The sequence below is a fragment of the Scyliorhinus torazame genome, chromosome 11 (assembly GCF_047496885.1).
Source record: "Scyliorhinus torazame isolate Kashiwa2021f chromosome 11, sScyTor2.1, whole genome shotgun sequence".
Classification (NCBI taxonomy): Eukaryota; Metazoa; Chordata; class Chondrichthyes; order Carcharhiniformes; family Scyliorhinidae; genus Scyliorhinus; species Scyliorhinus torazame.
The window spans coordinates 198,447,242-198,460,343 of NC_092717.1; the positions used below are offsets into that span (position 1 = coordinate 198,447,242).

Sequence of the window (13,102 nt, forward strand, 5' to 3'; positions counted from 1 at the left end):
CCTTCTGCACTAGGTATTTTATGAAAGTGGTATTGAGCAATTTCCTTTTTATTAATTCATGGGCTTTGCTGGCTAGGCCAGTATTTATTGCCCTTCCCTAGTCGCCCTTGAGAAGGCTGCCTTTTTGAACTGCTGCAGTCCCTGAGGTGTTGGTATACCTGTTAGGGAGAGAATCTGAGGATTTTGACCCAGCAACAGTGAAGGAGCAGCAATATATTTCCAATTCTGGATAGTGAATGCCTTGGAGGGGAACCTCCAGGTGGTGATGTCCCCAGGTATCTACTGCCCTAGTCTTTCCAGAAAATACCGGTCGTGGGTTTGAAAGGTGCTGCCTGAGGAGCCTTAGTAAGTCCCAACAGTACATCTTGTAGATGGTATGCACTGCTGCTACTGCCCTTTGGTGGTAGAGAGAGTACATGTTTGTGGGAGGGGTGCCAATCAAGCAGGCTACTTTGTCCTGGATGGTGTTTAACTTCTTGAGTGTTGGCACTGCACTCATTCAGGAAAGTGGAGATTGTTCCATCACACTCCTGACTTGTGCCTTACAGATGGTGGACAGACTTTGGAGAGTCAGGAGGTAAGATACTCGCCACAGAATTCCTAGCCTCTGATCTGTTCTGGTAGCCACAGTATTTAAATCACTAGTCCAGATTAGTTACTGGTCAATGGTAACCCCCAGGAAACTGGGGGGGGGTTCTGCAATGGTAACGCTGTTGAATGTCAAAGGCATGTTGGAGATGGTAATTGCCTGGCATTTGTGTGGTGTGAATGTTACTTGACACTTTTCAGCCAATGCCTGGATATTATACAATTCATGCTGTATTTGAATATGGACAGCTATAGTATCTGAGGAGTCGTAAATGGTGGTGAACATTGTGCAGTCATCAGCGAACATGCTCACTTCTGATCTTGTGATAAAAAGGTCATTGATGAAGCAGCTAAAGATGATTGGGCCTAGGACACTACCCTAAGTAACTCCTACAGTGATGTCCTGGAACTTAGATGACTGACATCTAACCACCACAAACATCCTCTTTGTGCTATGTATGACTCCAGCCTTTCAAGGGTTTTCCATTGACACCAGTTTTGCTTGGGCTCCTTGATGCCATACTCGATCAAATGCTGTCTTGATGTCAAGGACAGTCACCCTCACCTCAGTTCAGCTCTTTTGTCCATGTTTGAACCAGGGCAAGAATGAGGTCAGGAGCTGAGTGACCCTGGTGGAACCCAAACTGAGTGTCAGTGAGCAGGTTATTGTTAAGGAAATAACATGTGATAATGCTGTTGATAATTAAAAAAAATAAATTTAGAGTAACCAATTCATTTTTTTTCCAATTAAGGGGCAATTTAGCGTGGCCAATGCACCTACCCTGCACATCTTTGGGTTGTGGGGGCGAAACCCACGCAAACACTGGGAGAATGTGCAAACTCCACACGGATAGTGACCCAGAGCCGGGATCGAACCTGGGACCTCAGTGCCATGAGGCAGCAGGGCTAACCCACTGTGCCACCGTGCTGCCCTGCTTTATTGATGATTGAGTGTAGACTGAACGGGTGGTAATTGGCCAGGTTGGATTTGTTTGTTTCTTGTGCACAGGACATAACTGGGCAATTTTCACATTGCCGATTAGATGCCAGTGTTGTAGCTGTACAGGAATAGCTTGGCTAGGGGCACGGCAAGTTCTGGAGCACAAGTCATCAGTACTATGGCCAGAATATTGTCGGGGTCCATAGCCGTTGCAATTTCCAGTGCCTTCAGGTGGAGTAAATTGACTTGGCTGCAAACTGACATAAATGATGCTGGGGATCTCTTTAGGAAGCAGTGATGGATTATCCACTTGGTACTTCTGGCTGAAGATTGTTGTGAATGCTTCAGCCTTATCTTTTGCACTTTATGGCCTGACCAGCTTGGTCTCTGACGGATTCTACGTACTTGCCACCCTCCGTGCTTCCTCCAAATGGTATTCAGCATGTAGAAGCACTGATTCATCAGCTGAGGGAGGACAGTATGTCATAATCAGCAGGAGGTTTCCTTCTCCCTATTTCATGCTATGAGACTTCATGGGATCCAGAGTCATTGTTGGGGACTCCAGACCAACTCAATCTCAACTGTATACCACTGCTTCCGCTCCTGTTGGGTCTGTTCTGACAGTGGGGCACACCCAGGAATGGTGATGGTGGTGTCTGGGGCATTATCTGTAAGGTATGATACTGAGAGTGTGAGTATGTCAGGCCGTTGCTTGATTAGTCTGTGAGGCAGATCTCACAATTTTGGCGCAAGCCCCCAGATGTTAATAAAGAGGACTTTGCAGGAATGGTTTACCATTGACGTATTTGGTGCCTAGGCCAATGGACCACCCGTCATCCGGTTTCATTTCTTTTTGTTGTCTTTGTAGCAGTTGAATACGTCTGAGTGGCTTACTGGGCCATTTCAGAGGGCAATAAGAGTCATTGCTGTAGGCCTGGAGTCGCATGTAGTCCAGAACAAGGCAGGTTTCTTTCCCTAAAGGAAGGATAGTCATAAACCAGTTGGATTTTTTACGACGATCAACAATGGCTAATTCGAGGTTTTTATTGAATTCAAATTCTGCCATAATGGGATTCGAACCAGGTCACCAGAACATTACCCTGGATCTCTGGATTACTAATCCAGCGACAATACAACTGCGCCAAATTATTGGTTCTGTGGCAGACAAATCTCTGGGTCTGGATGGACTTCACCCTAACATCTTGAAAGAAGTGGCTGATGAGTAACTTTGAAATTTAAAAAAAAATATTTATAAAAAAAAAAGACAAATTTTAATTTTAATTAATTGACGCAATGTCAGTTAGAGGGGTGCTGTGCTCTGACTGTGAGATGTGGCAGGTCCGGGAGGCTTCCAGCGTCCCGGATGGCTTCATCTGCAGAAAGTGCACCCAACCAGAGCTCCTCACAGACCGCATGGTTCGGTTGGAGCAGCAATTGGATGCACTAAGGAGCATGCAGGTGGCGGAAAGCGTCATAGATCGCAGTTATGTAAATGTGGTCACACCCAAGGTGCAGGCAGAGAAATGGGTGACCACCAGAAAGGGCAGGCAGTCAGTGCAGGAATCCCCTGTGGTTGTCCCCCTCTCGAACAGATATACCCCTTTGGATACTGTCGGGGGGGATAGCCTATCAGGGGAAAACAGCAGCAGCCAGAGCAGTGGCACCACGGCTGGCTCTGATGTTCAGAAGGGAGGGTCAAAGCGCAGAAGAGTAATAGTAATAGGGGACTCTATAGTCAGGGGCACAGATAGGCGCTTCTGTGGACGTGAAAGAGACTCCAGGATGGTATGTTGCATCCCTGGTGCCAGGGTCCAGGATGTCTCCAAACGGGTAGAGGGAATCCTGAAGGGGGAGGGCAAACAGGCAGAGGTCGTTGTACATATTGGTACTAACGACATAGGCAGGAAGGGGCATGAGGTCCTGCAGCAGGAGTTAAGGGAGCTAGGCAGAAAGTTCAAAGACAGGACCTCGAGGGTTGTAATCTCTGGATTACTCCCTGTGCCACGTGCCAGTGAGGCTAGAAATAGGAAGATAGAGCAGATAAACACGTGGCTAAACAGCTGGTGTAGGAGGGAGGGTTTCCATTATCTGGACCACTGGGAGCTCTTCCGGGGCAGGTGTGACCTGTATAAGAAGGACTGGTTGCATCTAAACCGGAGAGGCATAAATATCCTGGCCGCGAGGTTTGCTAGTGTCACACGGGAGGGTTTAAACTAGTATGGCAGGGGGGTGGGCACGGGAGCAATAGGTCAGAAGGTGAGAGCATTGAGGGAGAACTAGGCAATAGGGACAGTGTGGCTCTGAGGCAGAGCAGACGGGGAGAAGTTGCTGAACACAGCGGGTCTGGTGGCCTGAAGTGCATATGTTTTAATGCAAGGAGCATTACGGGTAAGGCAGATGAACTTAGAGCTTGGATTAGTACTTGGAACTATGATGTTGTTGCCATTACAGAGACCTGGTTGAGGGAAGGGCAGGATTGGCAGCTAAACGTTCCAGGATTTAGATGTTTCAGGCGGGATAGAGGGGGATGTAAAAGGGGAGGCGGAGTTGCGCTACTTGTTCGGGAGAATATCACAGCTGTACTGCGAGAGGACACCTCAGAGGGCAGTGAGGCTATATGGGTAGAGATCAGGAATAAGAAGGGTGCAGTCACAATGTTGGGGGTATACTACAGGCCTCCCAACAGCCAGCGGGAGATAGAGGAGCAGATAGGTAGACAGTTTTTGGAAAAGAGTAAAAACAACAGGGTTGTGGTGATGGGAGACTTCAACTTCCCCAATATTGACTGGGACTCACTTAGTGCCAGGGGCTTAGACGGGGCGGAGTTTGTAAGGAGCATCCAGGAGGGCTTCTTAAAACAATATGTAGACAGTCCAACTAGGGAAGGGGCGGTACTGGACCTGGTATTGGGGAATGAGCCCGGCCAGGTGGTAATTGTTTCAGCAGGGGAGCATTTCGGTAACAGTGACCACAATTCAGTAAGTTTTAAAGTACTGGTGGACAAGGATAAGAGTGGTCCGAGGATGAATGTGCTAAATTGGGGGAAGGCTAATTATAACAATATTAGGCGGGAACTGAAGAACATAGATTGGGGGCGGATGTTTGAGAGTAAATCAACATCTGACATGTGGGAGGCTTTCAAGTGGCAGTTGAAAGGAATACAGGACCGGCATGTTCCTGTGAGGAAGAAAGTTAAATACGGCAATTTTCGGGAACCTTGGATGACGAGTAATATTGTAGGCCTCGTCAAAAAGAAAAAGGAGGCATTTGTCAGGGCTAAAAGGCTGGGAACAGACGAAGCCTGCGTGGAATATAAGGAAAGTAGGAAGGAACTTAAGCAAGGAGTCAGGAGGGCTAGAAGGGGTCACGAAAAGTCATTGGCAAATAGGGTTAAGGAAAATCCCAAGGCTTTTTACACGTACATAAAAAGCAAGAGGGTAGCCAGGGAAAGGGTTGGCCCACTGAAGGATAGGCAAGGGAATCTATGTGTGGAGCCAGAGGAAATGGGCGAGGTACTAAATGAATACTTTGCATCAGTATTCACCAAAGAGAAGGAATTGGTAGATGTTGAGTCTGGAGAAGGGGGTGTAGATAGCCTTGGTCACATTGTGATCCAAAAAGACGAGGTGTTGGGTGTCTTAAAAAATATTAAGGTAGATAAGTCCCCAGGGCCTGATGGGATCTACCCCAGAATACTGAAGGAGGCTGGAGAGGAAATTGCTGAGGCCTTGACAGAAATCTTTGGATCCTCGCTGTCTTCAGGGGATGTCCCGGAGGACTGGAGAATAGCCAATGTTGTTCCTCTGTTTAAGAAGGGTAGCAAGGATAATCCCGGGAACTACAGGCCGGTGAGCCTTACTTCAGTGGTAGGGAAATTACTGGAGAGAATTCTTCGAGACAGGATCTACTCCCATTTGGAAGCAAATGGACGTATTAGTGAGAGGCAGCACGGTTTTGTGAAGGGGAGGTCGTGTCTCACTAACTTGATAGAGTTTTTCGAGGAGGTCACTAAGATGATTGATGCAGGTAGGGCAGTAGATGTTGTCTATATGGACTTCAGTAAGGCCTTTGACAAGGTCCCTCATGGTAGACTAGTACAAAAGGTGAAGTCACACGGGATCAGGGGTGAGCTGGCAAGGTGGATACAGAACTGGCTAGCCCATAGAAGGCAGAGAGTAGCAATGGAGCGATGCTTTTCTAATTGGAGGGCTGTGACCAGTGGTGTTCCACAGGGATCAGTGCTGGGACCTTTGCTCTTTGTAGTATATATAAATGATTTGGAGGAAAATGTAACTGGTCTGATTAGTAAGTTTGCAGACAACACAAAGGTTGGTGGAATTGCGGATAGCGATGAGGACTGTCGGAGGATACAGCAGGATTTAGCTTGTCTGGAGACTTGGGCGGAGAGATGGCAGATGGAGTTTAATCCGGACAAATGTGAGGTAATGCATTTTGGAAGGTCTAATGCAGGTAGGGAATATACAGTGAATGGTAGAACCCTCAAGAGTATTGAAAGTCAAAGAGATCTAGGAGTACAGGTCCACAGGTCATTGAAAGGGGCAACACAGGTGGAGAAGGTAGTCAAGAAGGCATACGGCATGCTTGCCTTCATTGGCCGGGGCATTGAGTATAAGAATTGGCAAGTCATGTTGCAGCTGTATAGAACCTTAGTTAGGCCACACTTGGAGTATAGTGTTCAATTCTGGTCGCCACACTACCAGAAGGATGTGGAGGCTTTAGAGAGGGTGCAGAAGAGATTTACCAGAATGTTGCCTGGTATGGAGGGCATTAGCTATGAGGAGCGATTGAATAAACTTGGTTTGTTCTCACTGGAACGAAGGAGGTTGAGGGGAGACCTGATAGAGGTATACAAAATTATGAGGGGCATAGACAGAGTGGATAGTCAGAAGCTTTTACCCAGGGTAGAGGGGTCAATTACTAGGGGGCATACGTTTAAGGTGAGAGGGGCAAGGTTTAGAGTAGATGTACGAGGCATGTTTTTTACGCAGATGGTAGTGGGTGCCTGGAACTCGCTACCGGAGGAGGTAGTGGAAGCAGGGACGATAGGGACATTCAAGGGGCATCTTGACAAATATATGAATAGGATGGGAATAGAAGGATACGGACCCAGGAAGTGTAGAAGATTGTAGTTTAGTCGGGCAGCATGGTCGGCACGGGCTTGGAGGGCCGAAGGGCCTGTTCCTGTGCTGTACATTTCTTTTCTTTGTTCTTTGAGATAGTTGGTGCATTGGTTTTAATTTTCCCAAATCCCCTTGATTCGGGGAAGGTTCCACTAGATTGGAAGATAGCAAATGTAGCTCCTTTATTCAAGAAGGGAGGTAGACATTAAGCAGGAAACTACAGGCCAGCCAGCCTAACATCTGTCACAGGGAAAATATTAGAAGCAGTTGTTAAAGATGTTATAGTAGACAACTTGAAAAATTCAAGCAGCGTCAACATGGTTTTGTGAAAGGGAAATCATATTTAACCAATTTCTTGGAGTTCCTTGAAGGATGAAGGAGAATCGGTGAATGTACTGTTCTTAGATTTCCAGAAGGCATTTGATAAGGTGCTACATCAAAGGTTATTACAAAAAATAAACGGTTTTGGTGTAGGGGTAACATATTGGCATGGATTGAAGATTTGCGAACTAACAGGTTGCAATAAATGGGTCTTTTTCTAGAATAGTCACCTCGAATGTCAGGGGACTTAGCGGCCATGTGAAACAATCCAGAGTCTTCACCCACCTGAAATGTATGAGGGCCGATGTCGTCTTCCTCTGAGAGACACATCTGAGAGAAGGACCGACTGCGGGTAAGAAAGAGCTGGGTGGGACAGACATACCATTTGTGTTACGGGATGAAAGCTAGGGGGGGTAGCCATACTGCTCAGTAAGAAGATGGTGTTTACAGCAACGAGGATGGTTACGGTACAACATGATTAGTCGGGTCCTGGAAGGGGCACCAGTGGTCCTTGTTAACGTGTACGCTCCCAACTGGGACAACATGGAATTAATAAAGAAGACCAAACAGAAATCCCCGACATAGACTCACCGACTCATGATGGGGGAGGACTTTAACTGTGTACAGGAGCCACGGACAGAGGGATCGCACACCCAGGGAAGAAGGAGTTCTCTCAGATACACAGAATCTATCACAAGGTCGACTTCTTTATAGCGGGGCAATTGGTGCTCCCAGGTGTAAAAGAAGTGGAATACTCTGCAGTTGTAAAATCTGACCACAGCCCACACTACATTGATGTGAGTTTGGAGACCGGGTACATTACCAATAATCAGAATGGGGAGGTCTCCATGTTCTGGGAGGCTCTGAAGTCTGTGATCAGAGGAGATATTATTGCATAGAGTGCTCAAGAGACAGGAAGGAGAGGGAGGCAAGGCAACAACTGGTCGACTCCATACTGGAGGTGGACTGGCGGTACTCCGCGGCCTAGATCGTAGCACTTGAGTCTCCATGAGGAAAGCAATGCACCAACTCCACCAGTCATGGGGGAACCTTCTATGAATATGGAGACAAAACTAACCGCCTGCTGGCTCACCAACTGAGGAAGTAGGCAGCCACAAGGGAAATAGCGCAGGTTAGAAGCAATAACGGTAGGTTGGTAGTCGAACCAGAAAAGGTCAAAGAGGTATTCAAGGCCTTTTTCAGGGGCTGTACACCTCCGAGCTCCCTGAGGGGGACTCGAAGATGAAGCAGTTCCTCGATGGACTAGACATGCCAGTCACAGGGGAAGATGGGAGATGGGTCCTGGAGGCACCATTAGGACTGGGGGAAGTCATGGAGAGAATCAACTCCATGCAGATGGGGAAGGCACTGGGGCTGGATGGATTCCCAGCAGACCTCTACAAAACATTTGCACCAGCATTGGCTCTGCACTTGCGGGAGATGTCCTCGCTGGCTAGGGACACCCTGACACCAACACTGTCATAAGCCTCAATATCGCTGATACCTAAGAAAGGCAAAGACCCGACAGGAGTGCAGGTCCTACAGACCCATCTCGCTGCTCAATCTAGACGTGGAAATCCAGGCAAAACCCTGGCTAGGCGGCTGGAGAGCTGTGTGCCAGAGGTGGTCGCGGAGATCCAGACTGGCTTTGTCAAGAACAGGCAGCGAACATCAAACATCAGGTGCCTGCTGAATGTGATAATGGGGAGAGAACACCAGAAGTGATCATCTCCCTGGACGCAGAAAAGGCCTTCAACAGAGTCGGGTGGAAGTACCTCATAGAGGTACTGGAGTGATTTGGGCTTGGAGCAGGGTTCGCTTGCCTGGGTTAAATAATTGTACAGAGCTTCCATGGTGAGTGTACGGACTAACACCACTAGCTCTAAATGCTTCCAACTGCACAGAGGCACAAGGCAGGGATGTCAGCTGTCCCCGCTGCTGTTCGCCCTGGCAATTGAGCCACTGGTGTTCACCCTTCGAAAGTCAAAAGGCTGGAGAGGTGTCGAGAGAAGAGTCAGAGCACATAGTCTCGCTCTATGCAGATGACATGCTCCTCTATATCTAATTTTTAAAAAAAAATGTTTATTAAGAATTTTTAACAGAATATTCAACCATATAAACAACCCCCCCCTGTAACAAAAAAGAAGAAAAAACTCGCATCGCAAGACATAAACATGGCAAATCAATATGATACAGAACTTTGTACATTGGATTCCTCCCGTACATATCAGTTTTCCGGTCGACCGAACTCTATCTAACGCTCCGCGAGATAGTCTAGGAACGGTTGCCACCGCCTGGAGAACCCCTGCACAGACCCTCTCAGGGCAAACTTTATCCTTTCCAACCTGAGAAACCCTGCCATATCATTTATCCAGGCTTCCACACTGGGGGGCTTCGCATCTTTCCACACTGACAAGATCCTTCGCCGGGCTACCAGGGACGCAAACGCCAGAATGCCGGCCTCTTTCGCCTCCTGCACTCCCGGCTCGTCCGCTACTCCAAATAGTGCTAGCCCCCAGCTTGGCTTGACCTGGACTTTCACCACCTTAGATACTGTTCTCGCAACTCCCCTCCAGAACCCATCCAGTGCCGGGAATGACCAAAACATATGGACATGGTTCGCCGGGCTTCCTGAGCACCTCCCACATCTGTCCTCCACCCCAAAGAACCTACTCAGCCTCGCCCCCGTCATATGCGCCCTGTGAACAACCTTAAATTGTATCAGGCTAAGCCTGGCACACGAGGAAGAGGAATTAACCCTACTTGGGGCATCAACCCATAGACCCTCCTCAATCTCCTCCCTCCGCTCCTCTTCCCATTTACCCTTCAGCTCCTCTACCAAAGCCTCCCCCTCTTCTTTCATCTCCTGGTATATCGCCGACACCTTGCCCTCTCCGACCCGTACGCCCGAAATCACCCTGTCTTGAATCCCCTGTGCCGGGAGCAGTGGGAATTCCCTCATCTGCCGCCTCACAAATGCACTCACTTGCATGTACCTGAAGGCATTTGCTGGGGGTAGTCCAAATTTCTCCTCCAGTGCCCCTAAGCTCGCAAACGTCCCATCGATGAACAGGTCCCCCATTCTTCTAATCCCTGCCCGATACCAGCTCTGAAACCCCCCCCCGTCCATCCTTCCTGGGACAAACCGATGGTTATCTCTGATCGGGGACCACACCGAGGCTCCCATCGCGCCCCTATGTCGTCTCCACTGCCCCCAGATCTTTAGCGTTGCCGCCACCACCGGGCTCGTGGTGTACCTTGTCGGCGAGAGCGGCAGCGGTGCCGTCACCAGCGCCCCCAGGCTCGTTCCTTTGCAGGATGCCATCTCCAACCTCTTCCATGCCGCCCCCTCTCCCTCCATCACCTACTTACGGATCATCGCCACGTTGGCTGCCCAGTAGTAGCTACCCAGATTCGGCAACGCCAGCCCTCTATCTCTACCACGCTCCAGGAACCCCCTCCTCACCCTCGGGGTCTTGCTCGCCCACACAAATCCCATAATGCTCCTGCTTACCCTCTTAAAAAAGGCCTTGGTAATCACTATTGGGAGGCATTGGGATACATAAAGAAACCTCGGGAGGACCACCATTTTAATCGACTGTACCCTGCCCGCTAGCGAGAGTGGCAACATGTCCCACCTTTTAAAGTCCTCCTCCATCTGTTCCACCAGCAGCGTCAAATTAAGTTTGTGCAGGGCCCCCCAGCTCCTAGCAACCTGGATCCCCAAGTATCGAAAGCTCCTCTCCGCCCTCCTCAACGGTAGGTCGTCTATCCCTCTTCCCTGATCCCCCGGATGCACCACAAAGAGCTCACTCTTTCCCACATTGAGCTTATAGCCCGAGAAGTCCCCAAACTCCCTTAGGATCTGCATGACCTCAACCATCCCCTCCACTGGATCCGCCACATACAGCAACAGGTCGTCTGCGTACAGCGACACTCGATGCTCCTCTTCCCCTCGGACCACCCCCCTCCATTTCCCCGACTCCCTTAACGCCATGGCCAAAGGTTCAATTGCTAATGCAAACAGCAGGGGGGACAGGGGGCACCCCTGGCTCGTCCTTCGATACAGCTGGAAATACTCCGACCTCCGCCGGTTCGTGACCACACTCGCCACCGGGGCTCTATACATGAGCTTAACCCAACTAATAAACCCTCCCCCCCCAAACCCAAACCTCCTCAACACTTCCCAGAGATACTCCCACTCTACTCGGTCAAAGGCCTTCTCCGCGTCCATAGCTGCCACTATCTCCGCCGATGGCATCATAATCACATTTAGTAGCCTCCGCACATTGGTATTTAGCTGCCTGCCCTTTACAAATCCTGTCTGGTCCTCGTGAATCACCCCCGGGACACAGTCCTCAATCCTCGTAGCTAACACTTTTGCCACCAACTAGCATCTACGTTGAGGAGCGAGATCGGCCTATATGACCCGCATTGCCGTGGGTCCTTATCCCGCTTCAGGATCAAAGAGATCGTCACCTCCGATATTGTCGGGGGCAGGGTCCCCCCCCTCCCTTTCCTCATTGAAAGTCCTTACCAGCAACGGAACGGGGCTAACAGGTCTACATACTTTCTATAGAACTCCACCGGGAACCCATCCGGTCCCGGGGCCTTCCCTGCCTGCATGCACCCCAGTCCTTTAACCAGCTCCTCCACCCCAATTGGCGCCCCCAAACCAGCCACCTCCTGCTCCTCCACCCTCTGGAACCTCAGTTGGTCCAAGAATCGTCGCATCCCCTCTTTTCCCCCTGGGGGCTGGGACCTATACAGCTCCTCGTAGAAGGCCTTGAATGCCTCATTCACTTTCACCGCACTCCGCACCGTAGTTCCCCTTCCATCCTTGACTCCACCTATTTCCCTTTCTGCCATCCTCTTACGGAGCTGATGTGCCAGCATCCGGCTCGCCTTCTCCCCATATTCATACATCGCCCCCTGTGCCTTCCTCCACTGTGCCTCTGCCTTCCCTGTGGTCAACAGGTCGAACTTCATCTGGAGACTTTGCCTCTCCCTGAGTAGTCCCTCATCAGGGGCCTCTGCATATCTCCTGTCCACTCTTAAAATCTCCCCCCCTAACCTCTCCCTTTCCCTGCCCTCTCTCTTCTCTCTATGAGCCCTGATGGAGATTAACTCTCCCCTAACCTCCGCCTTCAGCGCCTCCCATACTATTCCCACCTGCACCTCCCCTTTGTCGTTGACCTCCAGATACCTTTCGATGCACCCCCGCACCCTCCCTCGTCTGCCAACAGTCCCACATCCAACCGCCACAGCGGGCGTTGGCCCCTCTCCTCCCCCAGCTCTAATTCCACCCAGTGCGGGGCGTGGTCTGAAATGGCTATGGCCGAATACTCCGTCCCCATCACGTTCGAGATCAATGCCCTGCCCAGAACAAAAAAATCTATCCGGGAGTAGGCCTTGTGTACATGGGAGAAAAAAGAGAATTCTCTCGCCAAAGGCCTGGCAAATCTCCACGGATCTACTACCCCCATCTGGTCCATAAACCCCTTGAGCACCTTGGCCACAGCTGGCCTCTTTCCGGTCCTGGATCTGGAGCGATCCAGTGCTGGGTCCAACACCGTGTTGAAGTCCCCACCCATTATCAAACTTCCTAACTCCAAGTCCGGAATACGCCCCAACATACGTTTCATGAATCCAGCGTCGTCCCAATTCAGGGCGTATACATTTACCAATACCAGCCCCGTCCCCTGCAACCTACCACTCACCATCACGTATCGGCCTCCGTTGTCCACCACTATGTTCTTGGCCTCAAACGACACCCGTTTCCCCACCAGTATCGCCACCCCTCTATTCTTCGCATCCAGCCCCGAATGGAACATCTGTCCTACCCATCCCTTTCTTAACCTGACCTGATCTGCCACCTTCAGATGTCTCCTGAAGCATGACGACGTCTGCCTTCAGTCCCTTTAAGTGCGCGAACACTCGGGCCCTCTTAACCGGCCCATTTAGGCCTCTCACATTCCACGTGATTCCACGTTCCCGCCCCCCCCTGCCGACTAGCCATCTCCTATTTTAGGCCAGTCACGTGGCCGCGTCTCCCGCACCCTCCAGTCCCCCAGACGGGGAACCCCCGCCCCGACCACCTCTTCCATTTTCA

At 50.1% G+C, this 13,102-nt stretch overlaps 1 protein-coding gene across 4 annotated transcripts in view; it reads left to right on the forward strand.

Annotated features, from left to right (window-relative positions):
* The window catches only part of phf20l1 (PHD finger protein 20 like 1), a 208,469-nt gene that overhangs the window by 14,217 nt on the left and 181,150 nt on the right, over positions 1 to 13,102 (forward strand). The window contains exon 3 of one of the 4 annotated variants that reach the window (XM_072468230.1): positions 7,212 to 7,342. The exons of the other annotated variants lie outside the window; for them this stretch is intronic. The gene's annotated coding sequence lies outside the window, so the exon portion shown is untranslated. The remainder of the gene's footprint in view (positions 1 to 7,211; positions 7,343 to 13,102) is intronic. 4 annotated transcript variants of the gene reach the window in all.